General features: G+C 42.6%; 1 pseudogene; it reads left to right on the forward strand.

The window, feature by feature from the left end:
* Positions 1-6,683: 6,683 nt before the first annotated feature.
* Positions 6,684-21,691, forward strand: LOC101553032 (sulfotransferase 2A1-like; annotated as a pseudogene).
* Positions 21,692-25,152: the final 3,461 nt, after the last annotated feature.

Genomic DNA, 25,152 nt, shown 5'->3' on the forward strand with positions numbered 1-25,152 from the left:
CATGTAGGTAGTGCTCCAGGACTTAGTCAGGAAACCCTGATCAGACTCTGTACCTGCCCCTGGGAAGTCCCTGCCCAGCTGGCTCTGTGTGCTCTGTCCCAATGTTTCCCACATGTGATCACTTGCTCACACCCTGCTTAGCAGGTGCCCGAGATTTGCGTCCAATGTCACATGAGGCCTGACCTCTTCTACAAACTCTGAATGTCCTTGGGAGCTTAAAAGGAAAGGAAAGGGTCCCTGAGCCTGTGTAGGGAGTGGACTTTTTGATTGTTGGCCACACCTGGCAATGCTTAGGGTGACTCCTGGCTCGCACTCAGGAATCACTCCTGTCAGTGCTCTGAGGATCATATGAGATGTCAGGGATTAAATTCCAGATAATCTCTATGAAGGCAAACACCCGACACATTGTTATATAGCTCATGTTCCCTCAATGATCAATTGACTTTTTAATAAACTTGAATGTTCTTCATTAAATGTGGACCTGGAGAAAGCCATAAAATACCCTGGCTTCAACATGGGATAGCCTAAGGACCATATGAAGAAAAATAAGTAAGACCACGATGATGGAACAAGCATTATCATGACCCAAGAAGTAAATAAAAAATACCTTATTGGAATTAGAAAAAACTAACCTGACTTGAGAACTGTAGAAGGGGAAATATAGTGAGATGTCCTCAGGAAAAGCCACCCTTTACCATGAGTCCAGAGAGACTAAGCTTAATTTCAATATAGGTAAGAGTCTATATCTCTTTCTGTGTTCATACAAAAGACTAACAATGTTATTAAGAAGTACATTTAATATGACTGCTTAAATGGAAGACCAGTAAAGGAAAGGAGAAAGCAATATACCCCAGATGGCATGCTGCCCTTGGACAGATCTCCTAGAAAATTTCCCCTGAAGGAAGCGCTTTACCTCATTTCTTCATGTTTATGTTAATGTTCAACCAAAACTCCGAGCCCCTCCACCCTTCATAATTTTTCTATAATAATCCTGATTGATTTGAATATCAGTTAGGGGGATGACTATCTCATGGCTACACAGGGGATCCCACAGATTATAGGAAGATGACACAGATACTGCCTGGGGCATGAGAGTACACTGTGACCACGAACAGCAAATGAATGGATGGATGGATGATGACTACAAATGACAGATGCATCAATTGTTTGGTTCAGGGGGCATTCTGGAGTAGCTTGGTGATACTTGAGAGGAAAGAAATCTGCTGTGGGCGCTCAGTCCCTGTGATGTAAAGATGGATTTGTCTCATCTCCTTTCTCTCAAAGTCCTCATTTACAAGAAGTCAGCAGCCATGAGGGGTTAAGACTTGCTGTCCATGAAGTCCCCTGTGAAGCTTTAAATAATGGGACAGCCCAGAGGCATTGTCCAGGGGGTTAGGCACCTGTCTTGCATGCAGCTGACCCTGACCTAACCCTGTCACCACATATGATGCCCCAAGCCATACCGGGGCTCACACCGAAGCTCAGAGCCAGGGACAGCACTTGAGTCCATGGACCTCAGCCCAACTATTACTGCTATTATATTATAAATAGATTGGCTACCAGCTGGTCCTGGAGAGACCTGGTCCAGGCCAATTGTTATTCTAGATATTTCTGAGGGGTTAGTGTAACTGTATGTGTGCTATTTGAATTTTCTTACATGTGCTTTCCTTGCATAAGAGTTTTCTAGTTTGTGGAGAGACAGGGTGCCAGTTTAAAGTCTACAGTGCAATAATCAAATACCCATAAACTTTGTAAAGGATTAATAAGTGATTAATATGTTGACAAACTTTGATCATAGACCCCATGGCCTTTCGTGGGGGGTGGAGAAAGACTTTTGGTACCTTTCTTGGCCACTGCTAAGGACCCATTATAGCATTGCTGATGGCAAAAAACCTGTGTCCAGAACCAGTGTCCAATGCCACCTCCATTCTCAACCGGAGCTGCACTCATTCTCTAACCCACATCACCATCCCCTGAGCCCTGCTTATCCAACTCTGGATTTTGTCCTTTCTTTTTAAAATTTTTTAATTTTATTGAATCACCGTGAGAGAGTTACACGCTTTCATGTTTGGGCTACATTCTCACAATTATCAAACACCCATCCCTCCACCAGTGCACATTCCCAACCACCGATATCCCAGCTATACCCTCCCTTTCCCACTCTCTCCCTGCCTCCATGGCAGACAATATTCCCCATACTCTCTCTCTACTTTTGGGAATTATGGCTTGCAACACAGACACTGAGAGGTCATCATGCTTGGTCCATGATCTACTTTCAACACACATCTCCCATTCCACTGTTCCTCCAGCCATCATTTTCTTAGTGATCCCTTCTCTATTCCATCTGCTTTCTCCCCTCTGCTCTTGAAGCAGGCTTTTATCTATGTAGCAATCATCCAGGCCTTTGTATCTACTATCCTTGGGTGTCAGCCTCATGTGATGTTATTGTATACTCCACAAATAAGTGCACTCTTTCTATGTCTGTCCCTCTATTTCTGACTCATTTCACTTAGCATAATACTCTCCAGGTTTATCCATTTATAAGCAAAGTTCATGATTTCATCTTTCCTAACAGCTGGATAGTATTCCATTGTGTATATGTACTAAAGTTTCTTTAACCAGTCATCATTCTAGGGCACTAAATTTTTTCAAAATTTTGGCATTTGTGAACAGTGCTGCAATGAGCATATAAGTACAGATATCATTTCCACTGTGCTTTTTTGCATCCTCGGGATATATTCCCAGAAGTGGTATTGCAGGGTCATATGGGAGCTCAATTTCTAGGTTTTGAAGGACTGTCCATATTGTTTTCCAGAAATGCTGTACCAGTTGCCATTCCCACCAACAGTGAAAGAGTGCCCTTTTCCCCCACACAAATGCCAGCACTGGTTGCTTTCGTTCTTTTGAATGTGTGCCAGTCTCTGTGGTGTAAGATGATATCTCATTGTTGTTTTGATTTGCATCCCCCTGATGACTAGCGATGTGGAGCATTTTTTTTAATTTATTTTTTAATAGTGAATCACTGTAGGGTACAGTTACAGATTTATACATTTTTGTGCTCATGTTTCCCCCATACAAAGTTCGAGAACCCATCACTTCACCAGTGCCCATTCTCCACCACCAGTACACCCAGCATCCCTCCCACCCTCCCCAGTCCCGTCTCCCCCATCCCACATTGCCACTATGGAAGGGTATTCCCTTTTGTTCTTTCTCTCTGATTAGGTGTTGTGGTTTGCAATAAAGGTATTGAGTGGCCATTGTGTTCAGTCTGTAGTCTACATTCGGCACGCGTCACTCCTCCCCCGCATGACCTCCAACCACATTTTACTTCGTGTTTCCTTCTCTGAGTTGCCCAGAATGAGAGACCAGCCTCCAACCCATGGAGACATCCTCCTGGTACTTATTTCTACTATTCTTGGGTGTTAGACTCCTATTCTATTATTCTATATTCCACAGATGAGTGCAATCTTTCTATGTCTGTCTCTCTCTTTCTGATTCATTTCACTTAGCATGATACTTTCCATGCTGATCCACTTATATGCAAACTTCAAGACCTCATTTTTTCTAACAGCTGCATAGTATTCCATTGTATAGATGTACCAAAGTTTCTTCAGCCAGTCATCTGTTCTAGGGCACTCAGGTTTTTTCCAAATTCTGGCTATTGTAAACAGTGCTGCGATGAACATATAAGTGCAGATGTCATTTCGACTATACTTTTTGGCTTCTCTGGGATATATTCCCAGCAGTGGTATTGCTGGGTCAAATGGAAGCTCAACCTCTAGTTTTTTGAGAATCGTCCATGTTGTTTTCCAAAAGGGCTGAACTAGTCGGCATTCCCACCAGCAGTGTAGAAGGGTCCCTTTCTCCCCACATCCTCTCCAACAGTGGTTGCTTTTGTTCTTTTGGATGTGTGCTAGTCTCTGTGGTGTGAGGTGGTATCTCATGGTTGTTTTGATCTGCATCTCTCTGATGATTAGTGATGTAGAGCACTTTTTCATGTGCCTTTTGGCCATTCGTATCTCTTCCTTGGGAAAGTTTCTGTTCATTTCTTCGCCCCATTTTCTGATGGGGTTGGATGTTTTCTTCTTGTAGAGTTCAACCAGTGCTTTATACACCATTGATTTTTCATATGCCTTTTGGTCATTTATATTTCTTTTTTGAGGAAACTTCTGTTCATTTCTTCTCCCCATTTTTTGACGGTGTTGGAGTCTTTTTCTTCACAATTCTACTAGTGTCTTGTATATACTGGATATTAATCCATTATTAGATCGGTATTGGGTAAATATTCTTTCCCATTCTGTGGGTTCTTTCTGTATTTTGGTCACTGTTTCTTTTGAAGTGCAGAAGCTTCTTAGTTTGATGTAGTCCCATTTGTCTATGTTTGCTTCCACTTGCATGTCAGTGCTGTTTCATCCTTAAAGATGCTTTTAGCTTCAATGTCATGGAGTGTTCTGCCTACATTTTCCTCCATTTACCTTATATATTCATTCCTGATATGGAGGTCTTTAATCCTCGTTGATCTGACTTCTGTGCCTGGTATTAGACAGAGGTCAGAGTCCATTATTTTTCAGGTAGCTATCCAGTTTTCCCAGCATCTCTTGTTGAAGAGGCTTTCCTTGTTTCACTTCACATTTCTTGCTCCTTTGTCAAGATTAAGTAGCCATACCCTATTTCTCCTGAGACATCAACATGATCTTTCTGGGTCCAGCAACTTTTGAAAAAATATAGTCATTGGCAGTGAGTTTACATTTTAGGATACAGTGCTGCACACAGATAAGCAAAACATCCTAAGGGCCCGCATCTCTACAAATGGACCCAATAGTGATAGAGATGATGCCTTGACTTCTCTGTCACATGCAAGGATGGAGTCAGTGCTGCAGGATTTCTTATGGGAACTTTGCTGAGTGGATCTCAGTTGATTGAGATTTTTACTCAGAGTTTGAAAAAACACTGTTCAGTGGTTTTCTAAACTTGCTGTAGAGGGGTTTTGACGGTGGGGGAATTTGGAATACTTTCTATATCCCATTAGATGTTCAGGCTTGTGCTGAATGCATATGATTAAAATTTAGAAATAATTAAATTTGAAAATCATATATGAGCCTGAAGATACCTTGGTCGAATGCCCTAGCTTTGGTGTCCGTCTTTATGTTTTGGTGGGTGCTAGAGGAGCACTGCCTACAATGCTCAGATATAATTTCTGGCAGGGCTTAGGGGACCATATGGGATGTTGGGGATGGTACTCGGGTTGACCACATGCAAGACAAGCGCCCTCCCTGCTGTTCTGTAGCTTTGTCCCTGCCTTGATATTGATTTGCATTGACCAATCCGATGAATTTTGGAAAACCCTGCTCACGGAATTCCACTTCCATATTAAAGGGCATTCAGGCAGTTCCAAGTTCCTTATTTAATCCTATATCATTGCTCTTGGGGACGTTATATCAGGATCAAAAAGAGCACATACCTGAAATTCCACAGGTTTCAGTCTTCCCTTACCCAGTCCTGAGTTTTAGGTCTCACAAAAACTGTGTGTCCACAGCTCAGTGCTAGGATCTGACGATGAGGTACTACTTGGGCCCTTTGCTAGCTTGGGTGACCCAGGCCACACTGGTGGTTCTCCGAGGCCTCAAGGGCTGTTTCTTGGATGCTCAGGAGGACACGGAGGACCAGGATTTGAACTGGATCAAGCTCATATTATTGCACTGTCTCCATCCCCTGTTTACTATGTTCTCATTTACTAGATTTTAGTAAGTACAACTTACCTCAAAGTATACAAATCATGATGTTTCATAAATGCTAAATAGAATGAAGTGTGGCAAGTAGATCAACCCAGGTTGCACCAATCACATGCTGAAAAACAGTTTGTTCTCTCAACAAGCCTATTATGTGCCTTCAGTCAACCAAACACTAACCAACTGCTGTTTTTGATGTTTTTCATTGAAGAGTCAGCAAGAGTCATTTAAGAGTAGTACTGTATCACTGTCTCACTGTCATCCAGTTGAACATCAATTTGCTAGAGCAGGCCCAGTAATGTCTCCATTTGTCCTATCCCTGAGATTTAGCAACCTCTCTACTCATCCTTCCCAATGGTGCCGCGATGGAGGCTCCTCCATATGTAAGGCTCATCTAAATGTATAGAGAGTGGCTTTAGCATGGCTGTGGCTCGGTTCCAGAGGTCTATGACTGCCTGGGATCTGCTCAGGGAGGAGAGAAAAATTCAATCTGTCCCTCTCCATGGGGCCACGGTAAGACAGCCAAGGTGGAGGAAAGAGACTGCCCCTCAAAACAATGGTAATAATAATATTTTTAAATAAAATGAATGAGAGCTCTTATTAGTACCTTCTGTGGGTTTCCTGGAAGGCTTTCTCTTTGTGGCACTAATCAAGGGTGATCTAGTCGCAGACAAACTGTTCTCATCTGGGGACAGACTTGTCTCCATCCAGTGCTGCACTGTTTAAATGAGGTCACAACTCTCCAGTCTGAATTAGAATAGGAAACCCATTACTTGTAATAAATCCAAATCTGGGGATGTGGCTCATTAGCAAAGTCCTTGCCTTGCATGTGTAAGGCACTGGGTTTGATTCCAAAAACCTTCGAATAGTTTCTGTAGGCTAAAGGAGCTTGAGGGGAAAGCAAGCAGGGTGACCCGATGCGGCCAGGCAACCCAGCAGGTGCCTACTCAGAGGATGGAGCTGTATCATAACCGCGGCTGTTACAACTCCATTGTTCTCAACGAGAAAGACCAGCATCTCCACAAAGAAGTGCAGTCCATAGGTCAGTGTTTGATATTCGGCTTTATTTTAGAAAAATATGCAACTTAAATACATATAACACTCTCTATACAAGACATAACCATTAGAGTTAACATTTTCTTTAAGCACTTATGTATATTACCCCGTTAGAGCGATGGGCTTCTTCAGAGATGCCATCTGCAAGGGGGAGCTGGCACTCCCAGCGGGCAGGGGCTGGCCCTCCCAGTGTGCAGCAAGCCATGTCCCCGCCAGTCCCTTCTTGAACAGTTACTATTGCACCTCCCGTCAGACACGCTCGGCAGCTCTGCGCCACACCTGCCGCTTTTCACTCCCCTGGCGACGCCTGTGGACAAGCCACAAAACAAGCCACAGCAGCTCCATCTTACTACTGCACTAAGTAGCACCCTGAGAAGCAGGAACCTCTCCTCCCTTTGAACACCTGACAACGGATGGCATGGCAGGAGCTTACTAACATCATGATAATCTTTGGAGCCAGAATAACTACACAGCAGGTAGGACAATTGCCTTGACTACAGTGATGTAGATTCAATCTTCGCATCCCATAGAGTTCCTGAAACCCTGAATACACAGCCAGGAGTAAGCGCTGAACACTGCTGGGTGTGGCCCCAAACAGAAAGCAAAACAAAAGCAAACCATGACAGTTTCTTATTTTCTTCTTGCCTGATTTCACAGATTCTTTGCTGCTCTCCTTGTAATTAAACTAGGTTTATTTTACTGAGAGGATGATCCCAACCTTGGATTTCAGATTCAGAGGCTGATTTCCCACTGATTTCCTTGATACTTTTCTTCCTCTGTTCCTTGACCTCTTGTTCCATGTGTTCATTGAAGCTGCCAGGTGTTGAGGGAACATAATCTCCCGAGTCATAACAAGACTAATAAAAGGGTAGGATGGCAGGGAGGGTTGGAGGGCAGGTGCTTGAGTGCACTTGAGTGCACTTGCTGAGGTGAAGGTGGACTTGGTGACTGAGAGGCTCCCCCTCAGTCAAGCTACTTCTTAAATCACATCTCAGTCCCTTGTGGAAGAAGCTGACTTAGTTCCTTGGAGAAATCCCAGGTGTGTACACATTTTTTTGTACAGAAGTGTTTAGAATATGGCCAGGGCACTATGATCAGATCTGCCCCAACACTCCCCTGCCCTGTGCTCGCTCTCTGGACCAAGTTGGCTCTGTGTGGTTGGTCTCAGTGTTCCCTACCTCAATCACTTGTTCTCCACGCTGCATCAGTAGGTGCCCAGATTACAAGTCCAAAAGCACATGAAGCCTAAAACACAAAAAAGCATTTTTCACAGCCAAGATGATCTTCACAGATTATCTCCTCCTCCGTGTCCTCCTCCTGCATCTCCTCTTCCCCCTATTCCTTCTCTTTCTACTCTACCTCATCCTCCTTCTCTTCTATCTTTGCATTTTTCTACATTGCTTCCCTTTTCAGATTTTTTCTTTTTTAAATGAGTCACTGTGAGATAAAGTTATAGTCTTACAAACCTTCCAGATTATGTTTCACTCATACAATAAATGAGTACCTATCCCTCCACCAATGCCCATTCTCCACCATCAATGTTCCCAATATCCCTCCCACCCATTTCCTGGCCTCTGTGACCAGCACATTCCTGTTTACTCTTTCTCCATTGGGTGTTGTGGTTTGCAATCCAGGTATTAAGTGGCCACCATGCTTTGTCTATAGTCCACTTTAATCACGCATCTCCTATCACGTGAGCGCTCTCCAAACATCATTACTTAGTGGTCCTTTCTCAATCCCAGCTGCCTTTTCCACCAGCATGTTAGAATGTCTTCTAAGCTGTGCAGTCATCCTTCTGGCTCTTATGTCTACTATCCTTAGGTATTAGTCTCCCATTACATTCTTTACTCTATATTCCACAAATGACTGCAGTCATTCCATGTCTGTTCGTCCCTCTCTCTCTCTCTGACTCAGTTAACTTAGAATGATACTCTCAATGTCAATCCACTATTCCACATTGCCTCTAAAACCATTCCTTAAAAATATCTTAAGCACTCCATATCCTACAATTTCTTTTCAAGTTTTATACTCAGATTTCCACATAATGTCTCCTAAATGACCTCACAGATTTATAATATCGTGACCTTTAGACTTACCTTAGGGAAAGATTGGACTTTATTATAATGTGGGTCATATAGTTAACAAAGGAACCTCCAACCGTGGATATCACATTCCTCCAAAGTCAAGCAACCAGAATGTCAGGTGAAAATAAAAGTCTCAGTGGTGTACTTTTTCCAACAGAGATTTTCACACCTGCTTTCATGACAGAAGAGTGGCATAATTTTTTGTTTACAGATGAAGATGTCTTGCTGCTGACCTACCCTAAATCAGGTAAGGCAGCTGGAGCAGTTGCAGAGACAGATTGTGGCATGTCTTGAGCATTAGGGAAAGAAAAGAGACTTTCTATAGGCCAGACTACAGAGTCCAGGAAACTGGACTTGGGCCTGGAACAGAGATATCCTAAAAGGGTTCGGGTGAGGACTATCAGTCTCTAGGGGAGCCTATAGAATGGAATTCTAAGACCGCGTCAAGTGTTTTAACTAAGGTCAAGAGGCAAAAGTGCAAAAGTAGCTCATCAAAGACCTGAAGGGAGTTTGATTTTTGATCAGCTGGGACTGTAGTGGCATCACTATACACTGCATATAGTCCCGTGATCAGGTTGTGTCCTATATGTAGAGTTTCAATTCTCAGTTGTGAGGTGTGAATTAAAGAAAATTTTAAAAAAAGAAAAGCTTATCTGTTGTGGATTTTTAAAATTGAGCTTCACTGACTTCTATGTTACTTTCACATTTAACTTGGTGTGCTCTAATGGGCTGTCAGTATTGTGGAATTTGTAGGGGTCACTCCGCGCCCTATGTGATTGCACACCCAAGAAGTCCAGGAACTGTAGAACTGAACTGATTTGTTTCAGCAGCTTTGTTTGAATGGCATCTCCCCAAAGCTTGTAAAGCTGGGGGTTATTTATAAGGAAGTGACTGTGGGATGTGAGTGTTGCTCGTGGGACTTACAGCAGGACAGCTGGGTGGGGGAGGCTGCTTTGCTCCAGTCCAAGAAGAACCCAGAGTTTTCAGGCCAAATCCCTATGTACCTGGAATTTTCATTGGCCTTGCATCTCTGCAGAGATGAATTGGGAAGCAGTAAAGTTGGATCTTTGCATGGCTCTAGCTCTGATGTGACTGCAGAAGCTGGGGCTTCAGCAGGGAGGGGACCTGGCCTGTCCCCCATCTTAAGGGAGCCCCATAGTATTCAGCCTAAAGATGTGTGTACCCCTGAGATTTATCCTGTTTTGCATCTCTTCCTGGGTTAGTCCTGAAGCTGTGTTGCTAGGCGGCTATGTATATCCAGATGCTCTTTATATGAGGGGAGGCAAACAAATGAGGACTGAGGTGAGATCAGGGACAGGGTAAGTGCACAGAAATAACCACTGGGCACAGAGACAGAGGCAGAGTCAAAATCAAGATCAAATGCCTTGGCACTGTGGAGTTAAAATGTAGCACGAACATCTCAGGGCATATTCTTCAACCTTTTATGAATGAGTGAAGTTCAGAAAGTCACAAGATTTTGTGTGCTCGTAACTGAGTATTGAGTCCAGCTGACTGTATAGAGTCCATCGACCAGTCACACAAGGACAAACAATTGTGCTGGTGCATTTAGGCAGGGTACCTGCTGTTCTGGAGTTCATGAAAAAAGAAAAAATGGGTGGTGATTATAGAGTAAAAGGAGGGAAAGATAGTTTATATGGATTTTATAAAAGATCTTGCTTGAATGTTTAAAGTTAGGTATAAAGTAAATCAAGACTTTCTTACAAAGAGAACTATGAGCAAAGAGTGGGAGAACTCCAGGCATGTCCCCAGCACTGTGACATTTGCTTGTTTCTTTGGTTACTGAGGTACCAGAGGGTTTCAAAAGCATAAATGTTTCTGTTTAGAAATACACTGAAATTTTCCAAAGCCAACACCAAACTGCCAACACCCCATCACCTCTGCTGACCCATTGGCCCCTCGGTAACATCAAAACTGTGACTACAGACTATGGGGTACTCTTCCCAGAGTCCCTCTATTTTATTTCCGTGTTGTTTTTTTATTGATTCTCTATCAGCTGTATCAACTGATGTTTATTTTTACTTATGTATTTATTGTTTTTAAAATTTTTTATTTTCATAAGATTGTTCACATTAGTTGATTATTTTTAATGTTTCAGCACCAGTTCCAACACCATTACACCAATTTTTTGAATTTTTCTACCACCATTCAAGCATTAATGCCATTCACAGATGCTAGATAATTTATTTTCTATTGCTTATTATAAATATTATGCGAGGTCGTGAGGCTGCAAAAGCTGACACATACTTATGGAATTCTAAAATTGTAAAAGGTTGGGATCCAGACACATCTCTGTAAGAGCTAATCCATTTTCATATTCATTTGGGAGTTTCTGGATCGAGGGTGCTGAAGCGCTGAGATGGTAGATCATGGGTGTGAGAGCTAGGACTCCCAGCTGGGGGGAGAAAAGAGGGAGGGCTAATCTCTGGTGCTACAAGGTGGCCTGGAGTCTTAGTCCCTGAACCCGCATACCTGGTTTTTCTTCTAGAAGCGCATGGCCACCAGGGTTTCATCTGGAATAGGCAGAGAGAGCACACCCGCTCCATCTGAGGTGACTCAGTGGAATTGACTCTGTGCGGGGTCTGGAGAGATCTCCGGCAAGCTTTTGTCTCCCGGGAATCACTGCTGTGTCTCTGTCACCTGGTATTTAATTTCAAAATTACTTTCACATTAGATGAAAAGAATTGGACTTCATCCCTTCTCCTTGATGACTAGGATTCCTCACTGTCTATATAGTTCTCATCTTTTTCATCCACATATCTGGATGAAATTATGCTGAAATTTGGGTGTTTTCAGATCTCAATTTTTGTTGATAGAACTGCAGTTTATGCTTCAAAACGGTGTCTTTCTCATCCCATAATTATTGTGATACTTTTTTTGAAAGTTAAAGAAAATGCCTGACCTTCATTTTCTGTCCTTTATTTAGGAACAAACTGTATGGTGGAGATTCTTTCCCTGATTCGAACCAAAGGAGATCCCAAGTGGATTCAATCTGTGCCTCTCTGGGACCGTTCCCCATGGTTAGAGACAGACGAGGGGTATAAGTTATTGAAAGATAAGAAGGCCCATGCTTTGTGACTTCCCACCTTCGATCCAATTCCTGCTCAAGTCATTCTTTAGTGCCAAAGTGAAGGTGAGTGCACGATGGTCCTCGTATGTGTGATCAATGCTTTTTAAATCTTGGTATTCCCAGGGGTTAACAGAGACTGTGGTGGAAATGCATAGTCTCTTTTATAGGCCTGGACAGGGTCTGTGCTTCTGTGTTAGATGACATTACTGTGCATTTCTGAGGGCGTCCTGTCAATCATTCTACAGGGTTTTTGGCAGCCAAGTAAAAATGGAAATAAAGAGTTCTGTTCTTTGCTATGTCACCCCATTCTGTTTAAGATGCAACTTAACTTAGGTCAGGTTGAAGCCAAAAGAGCTCTTTATAGGAGACTGCTGAAAACATTCATGAATGAATGCCTGAATCCAGTGTGAGTGGTTGGCACCCATCCTGATTTTTCTGCTCCCTTGGTCTCTACCTATTGTCAATGTCTGTTAAGTCCAATAGTCTAACACAACTCTCATGGGAATGACAGGTGGCACACAGGGATCCTAAAGAGTAACATACTCTGTGTCTGTAGATAGGAGGTAGTTTGAGATGAACAGTAGAGCAAAGTGAGGAAGAGAGAGTCTATGTGGATAGACAGGCACACCTCTGCCTTCTCTCTGGGCCTCTTCTGGACTCACAATTCCCTCATTTCCTCATGAAATGAAACAATGGGGAAGTGAATGGTGCTCTGGGTCCTGGGATTTCTGATTTCTGTTTGTCCAAAATCCCCTCTGACTCCCTAACTCAATTAAGGGGGAACTCTGAGTACCACTGTTTGCATTCAGTAAGACGGAGATTCAGGACCAAGTATTTTTGAAACCTTGTAGAGATGAGCTAATTCTTTTATCCTTTTTTCACTAGCTGGTTTCAGTTATACAATGTTCCAACACCCATCCCATCACCAATGTCATTTTTCCACCACCAATGTGTCCAGTTTCCTCCCACCCACACCTAAGCCTGCTTCTATAACAGTAATGTTTCTCTCGCTCTCTGTCTATTTCTCAATCTCTCTCACTCTCTCTTTTTGAGCATTTTAGTCTACTATATGGGTACTGAGCAGAAATCTGTTTGTTCAAGAAGTTCAGTATTTATATGGAAAGGTACAACAGGAATGGATTTTGTAAATGTGTGACAGTTTTGGATTGAACATAACTGCCAGGGATTCTGGAATTACAGCAATGTGGGAATTTATCCCCCTCTGAACTCAAAAAGAACCTGGAGATTTCAGTCATAAAACCAGCATACCCAAAGTTCCAGCAGATTAATATCTTGGTGAGGTCTGTCCATAAATGCAGGGGTTTGGCCCAGAGGTCAGTGGCAATTTTGGATTGTGGGAGCAAGTGGCTGCCAGAGGCTCTGTTTGGGAATGCACTGGGCTAACTCACTCCCCTTCCAAGTGCACTGGATGATTCAGTCATGCGAGTGTCTGAAAAAATGTCCTGAGACTTTTGAAAAAATCTCATTTAACATTTATTTATAATCAAGCAAGCTTGATAATGAGCTTGTATGGCAGCACCAGAGGAGGTTGGTGGGCATGTCTACCCATACCTAAATTTTGCCAGCCTAATTTCTCATAAAACTATGTCCTATAAAATTAAAAAAAATAATAATAAAAAATAAAACCCAACTATCAAAAAAAAAAAAAACTATGTCCTTATTTGCTGGAGACTTTTGAGGCATAATGCCAAATTTTGGGATGTCAGGAAGCACAGCGACACAGAAGGGCTGCTGATGCTCTTGCCAAGCAGATCCAGGTTGCCCCAACAGCACTGTTTATTCACATAGAAATGCTGTAGCAACAGCGACCAGCTGACATAGCGCACATGACCGTCCTGTCTCCGCCAGCGTGGGCACTTGCAGCCACAGGGCAACCTTCTTCAGGGGTCACATTCCTGGACGAAGCTCCACAGCGGGCGCCAGGCTGGTTCCGAAGGCACTCATTGGGGGAGAATTTTAAAGGACCCTTGCCTTCCTTCGGTCAGAAATTTTATGACCGCAACAGGCCATTGTTCAAAGAGTTGATAACGATCGCGTTCAGCCAGCTCTGGCCTCTTGTAGAAACGCTTCGACCATCTTCTCACCGCAACACCTCCCTCCACATACCTAGTTTTTTTTGTGTTGTCTGGTGTTTGCTTGGATTATAGAAGAAAAGAGGTGAACATATAGATTGGAAAATGACCAAACTCAAAGGTAGCAAATGTTCTGTTTTGACGTGTATGAAGCCTGACACTATTAAGCTCTAGGAAGCAAATCAAACAAAAAAGACAAGAAATTTATGATGACTTTCTCCATTTGTTTAAAAAATGAGGAGAAGGGGCTAGAGCGATAGCACAGTGGGTAGGGCGTTTGCTTTGCATGCAGCCAACCCGGGTTCGATTCCCAGCATCCCATACGGTCCCCTGAGAAATGCGAGGAGTAATTCCTGAGTGCAGAGCCAGGAGTAACCCCTGTGCATCACCAGGTGTTACCCAAAAATAAAATAATAATAATAATAATAAAAAGTAAAAAATGAGCAGAGGGCAGGAGCAATAGTGCAGAAGGAAGTGTGTTTGCTTTGTATGTGTGCATCTCAGCTTCAATTTCAAGCGCCCAATATGTTCCCCTAAACCCAAGCAGGAATGATCCCTGAAATCAGAGCCAGGCATATGCCCTGAGCAATATGTTTGGCCCAAAGAGACCCCTCCCACCAACCACAATAAATTAAATAAATACGTTAAGTAGATCAATGAAAATAAGGTTTGAGATAGATAAAAATTACTATTAAGAACATGGGTGATCCATGAAATACTATGAAGCTGTTAGGAGAGAAAAAGTCATATTATTTGCTTATAAATGAGTAGACATAGAGAGTATCATGCTAAGTGAAACGAGTCAGAAATATAGGGACAGACATAGAAGGACTGCACTCATTCGTGGAGTATTGAATAACATCACAGGAGATTGACACCCAAGGACAGTAGATACAAAGGCCAGGAGGATTGCTCCATAGTGGAAGTCTGCTTCATGAGCAGAGTGAAGGAGGCAGATGGAATAGAGAAGAAATCAATAAGAAAATGATGGTTAAAAGATACGTTGGGATGGGAGACATGTGCCTAAAGTAAATAATGGACCAAACATGATGACCTCTCAGTGTCTGTGTTGCAAGCCAAAATGCCCAAAAGTAGAGAGAGAGTATGGAGAATATTGTCTGCCATGAAGTCAGGGAGAGGGTGAAAAGGGGGAAGTATACCCGGAATATTGGTGGTGGGGAATGTGCACTGGTGGAGGGATGGGTGTTTGATCATCGTGTGATTGTAATCCTAACATGAAACCTTGTAAATATCTCACAATGATTTAATAAAATTTAAAAATATAAAAGAATATGGACGATCACCGCAGTGGGGCTTGGGTCAGATTAAAGGAAAGATTATTTTGCGACTCATGGAAGCGCGATTTGAGGGGACACCAAAAGGATGTCCTCTGCAGCACATGAAAACACGGTCATGTTCCACGGAACTAAGCAATCTAGTAAAAACAGAGATCAACAAATGGGACTACATTAAACTAAAAAGCTTCTGCACCGCAAGAGATACAGTGACCAGAATCCAAAGACTATCCACAGAATGGGAAAGGATATTTACACAATACCCATCAGATAAGGGGTTGATATCAATGGTATATAAAGCACTGGTTGAAATCTACAAGAAGAAAACATCCAACCCCATCAAAAAATGGGGCGAAGAAATGAACAGAAACTTTACCAAGGAAGAAATACGAATGGCCAAAAGGCACATGAAAAAGTGCTCTGCATCACTAATCATCAGAGAGATGCAGATCAAAACAACCATGAGATACCACCTCACACCACAGAGACTGGCACACATCCAAAAGAACAAAAGCAACCGCTGTTGGAGAGGATGTGGGGAGAAAGGGACCCTTCTACACTGCTGGTGGGAATGCCGGCTAGTTCAGCCCTTTTGGAAAACAGTATGGACGATTCTCAGAAAACTAGAGGTTGAGCTCCCATTTGACCCAGCAATACCACTGCTGGGAATATATCCCAGAGAGGCAAAAAAGTACAATCGAAACAACATCTGCACATGTATGTTCATCGCAGCACTGTTTACAATAGCCAGAATCTGGAAAAAACCCGAATGCCCTAAAACGGATGACTGGTTGAGGAAACTTTGGTACATCTATACAATGGAATACTATGCAGCTGTTAGAAAAAAGGAAGTCAAGAATTTTGTAGTTAAGTGGATGGGCATGAAAAGTTTCATGCTGAGTGAAATGAGTCAGAAAGAGAGAGACAGACATAGAAAGACTGCACTCATCTATGGTATATAGAATATCAGAGTGGGAGACTAATACCCAAGAACCGTAGAAATAAGTACCAGGAGGTTGACCCCATGGCTTCGCGGCTGGCCTCACGTTCCGGGGAAAGGGCAACTCAGAGAAGCGATCACCAACTACATTGTAGTTGAAGGCCATGTGGGGGAAGGGAGTTGCGGGCTGAATGAGGGCTAGAGACTGAGCACAGCGGCCACTCAACACCTTTATTGCAAACCACAACAGCTAATTAGAGAGAGAGAACAGAAGGGAATGCCCTGCCACAGTGGCAGGGCGGGGTGGGGGGAGATGGGATCGGGGAGGGTGGGAGGGATGCTGGGTTTACTGGTGGTGGAGAATGGGCACTGGTGAAGGGATGGGTTCCCGAACTTTGTATGAGGGAAGTATAAGCACAAAAGTGTATAAATCTGTAACTGTACCCTCACGGTGATTCTCTAATTAAAAATAAATAAATTATAAAAAAAAAACGCGGTCATGTTCTAAACTGATGTTTCCCAATGTAAATGAATTTTCATAGGAAGGATAAAACATAATTTCAATGGATGATATTTACCCCTTTTTTCTATTGAAGGTGATTTATGTCATTAGAAATCCCAGAGATGTTATTGTGTCTGGCCATTTCTTCTGAAAAGGCTTCAAATATGTTCAAGATGCAGAATCAATGATGCAGGAACAATATTTTGATTGGTTCCTTGAAGGAAATGGTGAGTGACTGTAAAATACAGTAGTTGGGTGGAGGATGTCAGAGTCCTTTATGAGATCTCACGTTATTCCCAGATGGTAACTAAATGTCTTCCCAAAAATTAGCAGCTGCTGTGTCAGTATGGAGCCCTATTTTACTAGGTCCCAATTCTCTACTAGATTGCAACTTCACAAACCTAGTGCCTCAGGAACCATTGGATACACTGCAGTATTACTCCTTCTTTCCTTTGTTCCCCTGGGGACAGAGCCTCGGGGTCAGCTTTTCATCCAATACCTGGATGAAAGAATCCCAACTTCCCAAGACATCTTGGGGTGTATCTTTGCCAAGATCCCATGATCTCTTGTAGTCTATGGAGGAGTTTCATGGTTTGAAGTCTTACATTCAATATTTGACCCATTTTGGTGCTAGAGAAACCACAGAGCAGTGAGGCGATTGCTTCACACAGGATGGACCTTTGTTTGATTCCTAGACCCCAAATAAGTACCTGAGCTTTCTGGGAGTGAATCCTGAGAACAGAAACAGGACTAAGCCATGAGCCCCTGAGATGTCAATAAAAACTCAAATTTTGGACCCATTTTCACTCAAAGATTGTGAGTGTCTTAAGACAGACATTGGCTTCATACATTTTCACCCTGAAACCTGCTTTTTGTAGAAACACTGATCGAACAATCATCTGAGCCCTAAATGTACTGTTACTGCTCTTCTCAAAGACTCTGATATGTGAACAATGAAGGTAATGACTGGATGGTGTTCGCATTCTCTTTAACCCAACATATGAGATGCCTCTTTTGGCCATAAATATACCATATTGATGCTATAACTTTGTGATCAGGCAAGAAATCAGGGTGTGTGAAGTCTACAGCTCAGTTCCTCTTGCTTTTGTGAGACTGGGTTACGTAGAGGAAAGAATCCCGACCACTATCATAGACACATTAGACAATTCCCCGGAATACAGTAATTGCATATAGGACAGAGCTCTCAGAACAGAATAGAGGAGAAAGACAGGCAGAAAGAGACAGAGAAATAGAGAAAGAGAGACAGAGAGACATAGGCAGGAGATCATTTCCTAAGAGAAAATAATTATCAAAGAAACTGTCAAAATCATAAGAGAGACAATATATTCAAGATGCACTACTGTGCCTCTCCATTCGTGGTTCACTTGATGGGCAGAAACTTCAAAGAGCCTCAAAAAGCTCTTGCAGAACTTCTTGGGTAGGACACCCCCAGGATGTTGGAGCACTGTGTGCCCAATTCCTCTTGTTCTATCAGTGAACCATAGTAAAGGCCCTGGTATGGAGAGGCGCGAGCAATGTTGCCTGAGTTTTGACATTCAGAGGATCCTAACCACCATGATGTGGGACCCACTTCATTCTCTGCCTCCCCACTCTGCAGTGCCCTATGGTTCATGGTTCGACCATATCCATGGCTGGATGCCCAAGAGAGATCGGGAGAACTTCCTGCTGCTGAGTTATGAAGAGCTGAAAAGGGTAACTCGGGTTCCTGTGGTTGGAATCTCCCAATTTTCTGCCCTTACTACCTATTCCTCCTCCTCAGTATCTCAAAACCAACATCTCTGTATACATATGATAGGTCCCAGGGAGAGGACAGCTCGTACCATGGCGCCCCACTTTGAAAGAGCACTCCCCAGACTCCTTACTCTGGCACGTGGTTTTTGATCCCTTTAACAACATTGAAAGAGTGGCAGCCCTACCCAGAAACAGGAGACGCATGAGAGTCACAAAGGCACTGGGTCCTCCAATGTTGTCACCACTGAGGATGCTGCCCATACAGGTGGAAATGATGGGCTGTAGAAGTAAGTTGAGCTGCCCCAATGCCTCTGCAGTTATCGCCTATATCACAAAATACCTCTCTACCAAGAATGTTTCCTTCTGACACACACTCCTGTTCATCCTCTAAACAAGTTTTCAGTCACCAAGACAACTTTCCCTGTAGTCATTTCTCAAGTCAGAAGTTTTCTTGTGAAACATAATCAAGACTCATGGAAAAAAGAAAGTAAAAAGCTTCTTATTACTAGGAGGAACTGAGGTCCATGAGTCAGGGCAAAGTCCTTCCAGAGATACATTCTTTTTCTCATCATCTCCCTCTCTGCACTGTGCACCCAGTTCAATGACTAACACTGGTTATGGGATGACACTGTGCATCTATAGGCGGTTCATTGGGGTGTTTCTGAACATCCTTGATGGCGTCAAGAGAGCTGCAGTCCTTCCCTTTCACCTTGTCAGCTTCTCCCTGGATCTGTCTGAGTAACTGTGAGTGTAAGTGTCTAAAGCCATTTGAGCATGTTCTGTTTTGGACCCTGATTAGGAGCAAGGGTATCATACTACTCAGAGAATCAGGTGGAACTGACTTCTTCACATTCCCTGTATACCGTCTGACTCTGTCCAACCTATCCAGCTCCTGGGAGCTTGAATTTCCAAGTGCTCTTCTGCTCCCTATTACCTTCTCCCTTTGGGGATTCTTCTCTCTCATCTCCTCTCTGGCATCTTTTAAATTGTTGCTTTGCTGGTCTTCTTCAAGGACACAAGAAGCAGTGTGCAGAAGATCTGCCAATATCTGGACATGGAATTAGAACCAGAAGCCCTGGATTCAGTCCTCGAGAATTCTTCCTTTAAGGCTATGAAATAAAATAAGATGTCGAATTATTCTCTCGTGGATGGTGTTTATATTGATCTAAAGATATCAACCATGATGAGAAAAGGTAAAGTAAAATGCTGTGTGTGTGGCAGGACAACAGGGTAGAGATCAGGGTAGACAACACGGTAGAGTTCATGCATGGTCACTGTCCATCATTCATTTCACTTCTCCACGAGCTGGGTGAAAATCTCTCCTAGTTATGATGTGAGCTATAGGCACTGGCAGATGCTGATTCCTGCTTTCGAACCATCTGAGTTCTTTGAGGTCAGTAGATCTATCTCTCTTCTCAGAAATTGCCATGCAGATATTCAGCTTACAAAGGGATCCTCTCGAATTCCTGACCACCATCAAACAGACCAGGCTCAATGATCAGGGATAGACATTCAAACTGGGCATGTTCTTGTCACTGTCATGAACTAGGAAATGTCTAAAAGTAGAGTTTTCATCTCATGTGAACACTTGAAGACAGATCATGTTTTTCACTCTGCAATAGACAGCCATAGACTTGGAGGCTTCCAGCTTCAAGGATGTGTGGCTACAAGTTTTGTGTAAGACCCTTTGTAATAAAATTCAATAAATTGATCTTGGGCTCAAGATGAGGAGTTTCTCAGCCATAGACTTGGAGAATTCCAGCTTCAAGGATGTGTGGCTAGAACAAGGAAGGAAATGATTTTCATACTCAGCCAGCCAGGTTGTCACACACGGCTGTGGAGTCAGGTGACACACCATGTCAGCTTTTTGGTTGGGGTATAGGATAATGAGGCTTTCCTTGATGCTTAAAATCTAGGAGAATTTGATGTGTAACTCTTTTGGGGGGAGCATGGGGATGGCCTGAGCCATGCCAATGATGTTCAGTATATAGTACTGCTCTGAACTAAGGAATTACTCCTTGTGGTACGTAGGGACCCTGTGGGAAGCCAGGGATAGAAACTGGTAAGGCCATGTGCGTGGGAAAGAACTAACCCCTGTACTCCTGTACTATGGGTCTGGTCCCTACACAGGGACTCAGTCAACTACAGTTTTTCTGCAACCTGTGGCTTGATTCTGTTTCTTTACTTTGGAAGACAGACCTGTGTTCCGCAGTTCTTGCTGCTGCATAGGGAAACAGATGACTTGATTCACAGGTCACTCGTGGAAAGCTGATGCTGTAGAGGATAGGAACAATTTGGCAGCTGTGTGAGAATACGTTGTTCTGATAGTGAGAAGGACAATTATTTTGTGGTGAGTTTAAGGAGGCATGTTCCAGGCCAATTCCTGTCTTTGAAGGGTCAGTGATATTCCCCTCCCTGTTTAGGACTTCAGAACTGGATTTAGAGATAAAGTCTGTGGGGTCATTACCACAATGAGGTTATAATACGAAACCTTAGACTGCTATAATTTGTTTCCTTATAAGCAGATAGTGGACAAAAGCGTGTCCAGGAAGTTAGGGAAGAAAGCACCTCCTGTCATGAAGAGAGATATCCCTCCGACCCCAGGTATTCCAACATAGAAATCTTGACCTGTGACCTCCAAGCTGAGATTAGTCTGAAGAAAATAAGGGACTGGAGAGAAAACACAAGATAGAAGACACTTGCATAGCAATGCAGCTGACCTAGGATTTATGCAGCAACATCTATGGTACTCTGAGCCGAGCCAGGAGTGATTTCTGAGCAAAGAACAAACTCTGACACAGCCAGTAATGCCCAGAAACTAATAGAAATAGAAATGAGAAGTGTCTGTCTCACATGCCTTGCCAGTTACACTCAGTAAAGTGAAGATTCGTAGCACAGCATGAAATTGTTTGCTCTTAGTTTTCCTTTTCTGCATAAGTACTTGACAGTGGTAAATTTTGTACCCAAAGCAGGATGAGACAACTTGGTGGCAGCAGAACTGACATCATCTAATCAGAGTCTCTCTTTTATGTTTGTCAGGTGTTTCTGGGGACTGGAAAAATCACCTCACAGTGGCACAAGCAGAAACCTTTGATGAAATATACCAGGAGAAGATGAAAGATCTTCCTCCAAAGCTGTGCCCATCGGACTAATTTCTACAATATCGTGGATCTCATACAGATGTTGGTCATCGTTCTGTCTATGCACAAGTATATGCCAGGGGGCTGATTGGTTATGATCATTTATTTCTCCCTGGAACTCTGATTAACCAGTCTGTGCATCGTTGGTGACATTGTTCTAATTGATCTGTGTACTGCTCTGCATATAATGCAACCCACTTTGGAAAAAGAAATATGGATGGATGAAAATAAATGGGTAAAAATATTACAAGTATCACTGTATCACTGTCATCTAATTATTTGTCGATTCATTTGAGTATGCACCAGTAACATCTCTATTCCTTCCAGCCCTGAGATTTTAGCATCATCTCCTTATTCGTCTTTCCTAAAGATTGGAGGCTCTTCCAGGCGGAGGGGAATGAGACCTATTGTTACTGTCTTTTGCATAACGAATACACCACAGGTAGCTTGCCAGCTCTGTCTGTGTGGGTGGGATACTCTGGGTAGCATGTCTGGCTCATATATATATATATACATATATATATGTATATATATATATATTCCATGATTTTTTGCCCACTGTCTGAACTCCATCAAATATGGTGTGGTAATTATGGAAAATTGGTAGGAAGTGTCTTGTAAAGCAGCCTGGAGCGTGGCAGCGGTTGGGTAGTGGATGTCAGCTGTCAGGGCAGGAAGGGTTCTCACCTGCCCCCCTCTAGGGCGTCCTGAGTGAAAACAGCTTTGCATGGAATTCTATTACAAGCAATGGTGTTAATATAACTTTAACCCAAATGAGACTAAACCAAGGTTATGCAATTCAGGGAGTTGTGTTGGAGTTCGTGAGTAAGACCTATCCATGTGTTGCCAGTCTCGAGGCTAAGGAGGTGCTTGGTAGGTGTGTGGCTGCCACTTTCAAATATACAGCACCCAGAACCACAAATCAATGCAGAGTCACCAATTTGGTCATGATTATATCAAAATGTCTATGAGCAGAAGATTGCATTATAATGGGGAACAAGCATTCCATATTTTGAAATTTGGTAAATGTGAGACTGGTAGGTTAGATTCATGTGCTCCCATCAAAATGTAATCTGTAATAGAACATGGTGAAGAGCAAGGCACACTGGATTGGATATAATCATTTATATGGAAAACAGGGTTCTTGGAAAATTCTCTTTATGCACATATGCAGAATAATCATAACTATGCAATCTTTTACTCTGGAAAAGTCAGTATAAAGGGTAGTTGACAAAGTGACCTCTGTGAAGTCATGCAAAATGGGCTCAAGAGCCTAAAAATAATCCTTCTGTTTAGAATTAGATCAAAAGATCTTGCTTTAAGAAACTATCAAGCATCAATTGCTGGAGAAATGAAGGTGATATTTGAGACAAAACATGGAATAACATTCATCTTTCCTAGAACCCCACTCTGTTGGAGCAGCAAGGAAGCCTGGTCAAATCATCCAATTCCTTCTTTCACTTTTTACCTTTCTGTGCCTTCCCAAAATCTGACTGACAAAATTGTCATCAAAATTTTCTCCTTTGTCTGCCTTAATCTATGAACCCCAGCTTGGCTTTCACTGCTCCCCAAGTTTTCATGCTTTGTAGTGTCATTGCCTCCTGCGTGTTCAGGTTTAGAGAAAAAGGGCCTTAAGAAAGAAGATCATAATTTTATTCTCTTAGTTTAGGAATAGTTTTCTTTCCAATTAGCAATTACATATGTTTGTGAAATTGAAATCAAATCAATTATTTAGAAAAGTCATATACATCACAGAAAGTGGGTAGGTAGTAGATGCACAAAGACTACGGAATCTATCCAAATCCACTACAAAGTGTCCATTCAGGCTGCACTCCTGGCATTCTCTGTCCTAATGTCTCATGCTACATGGGTCAGTTGGCCAAACTGAATAGTGTACTTCCCAGTAAATATTTAATCAAATTGTATTTTTAGTGTGGGACTGTTAAGCATTCACAGAGCACTTCTCTTCCACGTGTGAAGTGGTGGTTTTGATCCGTGTCCATCCTAAACACTAAGCAAAGTAAAAGTGCTTCATTACTAGGGCCAGAGAGATAGCACTTGCCCTGCATGTGGAAGACCCTAGTGGATCCCAGGCACAAGATATAGTCCCTGTAGCCTGACCGAGTCCCTCCCGATCACAGAGTCAGGAGTATTTCCTGACCCCAACAAATGTGGCCCCAATGTCTCCCTCAAAACAAAAAATAAAAATTTTAATACATATGTATTAAAACATTAAAAAATAAGGTGGCTGATGTAGAAGTACATAGGTTAGAGCACCTGCATTACATGTGATCCACTAGTGTTCCATCATCTCTGGGACAGCTTATGGCACCCTGAGACATCCAGGAAACCGAAGAAGGTGGCAGAAAGTTCAAGCATCCACCCATGCCAAGCGCTGATAGCAAAAAGCCTTCACTCCATTCCCACCAACTTCACGGCCAGATTCCACAGTTTCTACATGGGACTCCTTCAAAACTGAATATGTTGAAAAACAGATTTTGTTACTGAAATCTCCAGACTCCCTTGTTGTCAGGGACGGGGTACCTTCCCCCATCTCCCTGTTCTTCTGAATCCTGGCAGTCACGCCTATCAACTGCCTCTGGCACCAAATAACCTCATTGACTTGCAAGATACAGAGACTCATATAATTCTCAAAAAAATAGACAGATTGCAGAGATTCTTCCAAACCCAGTGTCAGGCTGAATGGTCCAGGGCACATAATGTCACAATCCAATCAAAATATAAATCCTGCTGTATTATACCATTCAAAATTTTTGAATTCCTGAAGAGCACTCTATATTATCTCAGTCTTTACATACTGATAAGTAGGAGTAGCACACCACATTTGATGGCATGTGAAGTAGAAGGCAACCAATCTCAATTAACAAGATATAAACACACAAGGTTTAACCTGTAACATGTTAATAATCTCTTCCATGAGGGCTTAAGTCTCCATGGTGAGATACAATAATCTTCACAGACTTTCTTTTATTTATTTTTGTTTTTCATCTGTTTAATTGAATCACCATGAAAAAAGTTTAAAAGCTTTCATGTGTAAGTCTCAGTCATATAATGATTAAATCCTCATCCCTTCACCAGTGTACATGTTCCATTACCAAGAACCCCAATATACCCCCTCTCACCCCCCCGACCTGAGTGGCTAGTGATCTTCACTTTATTCTCTCTATACTTTGAATGCATTCAATATTTAAATGGAGAACTCACTATTATTATTTGGAATTTTCCCCCAATAATCAAGCCTGCTTAAAAGGCATCATTTAATAATTTTTTTCCATTGCTGACATTGAAGATTATATGAGCTCCCACAGTTGCAACAGCGGCCGAGAAGTTTTGGATTTCTGATATTTTAGCTTAGTTCAGAGTCGAGATGCATTTCTATAAGAAGCCGCTGGGTGCCAAAATGGTTTAGAAGATCTCTGTGATCATAGCCTTTAGGAGCAGAGGGTCCATTT

Source organism: Sorex araneus, chromosome 8, assembly GCF_027595985.1.
Source record: "Sorex araneus isolate mSorAra2 chromosome 8, mSorAra2.pri, whole genome shotgun sequence".
Taxonomy (NCBI): Eukaryota; Metazoa; Chordata; class Mammalia; order Eulipotyphla; family Soricidae; genus Sorex; species Sorex araneus.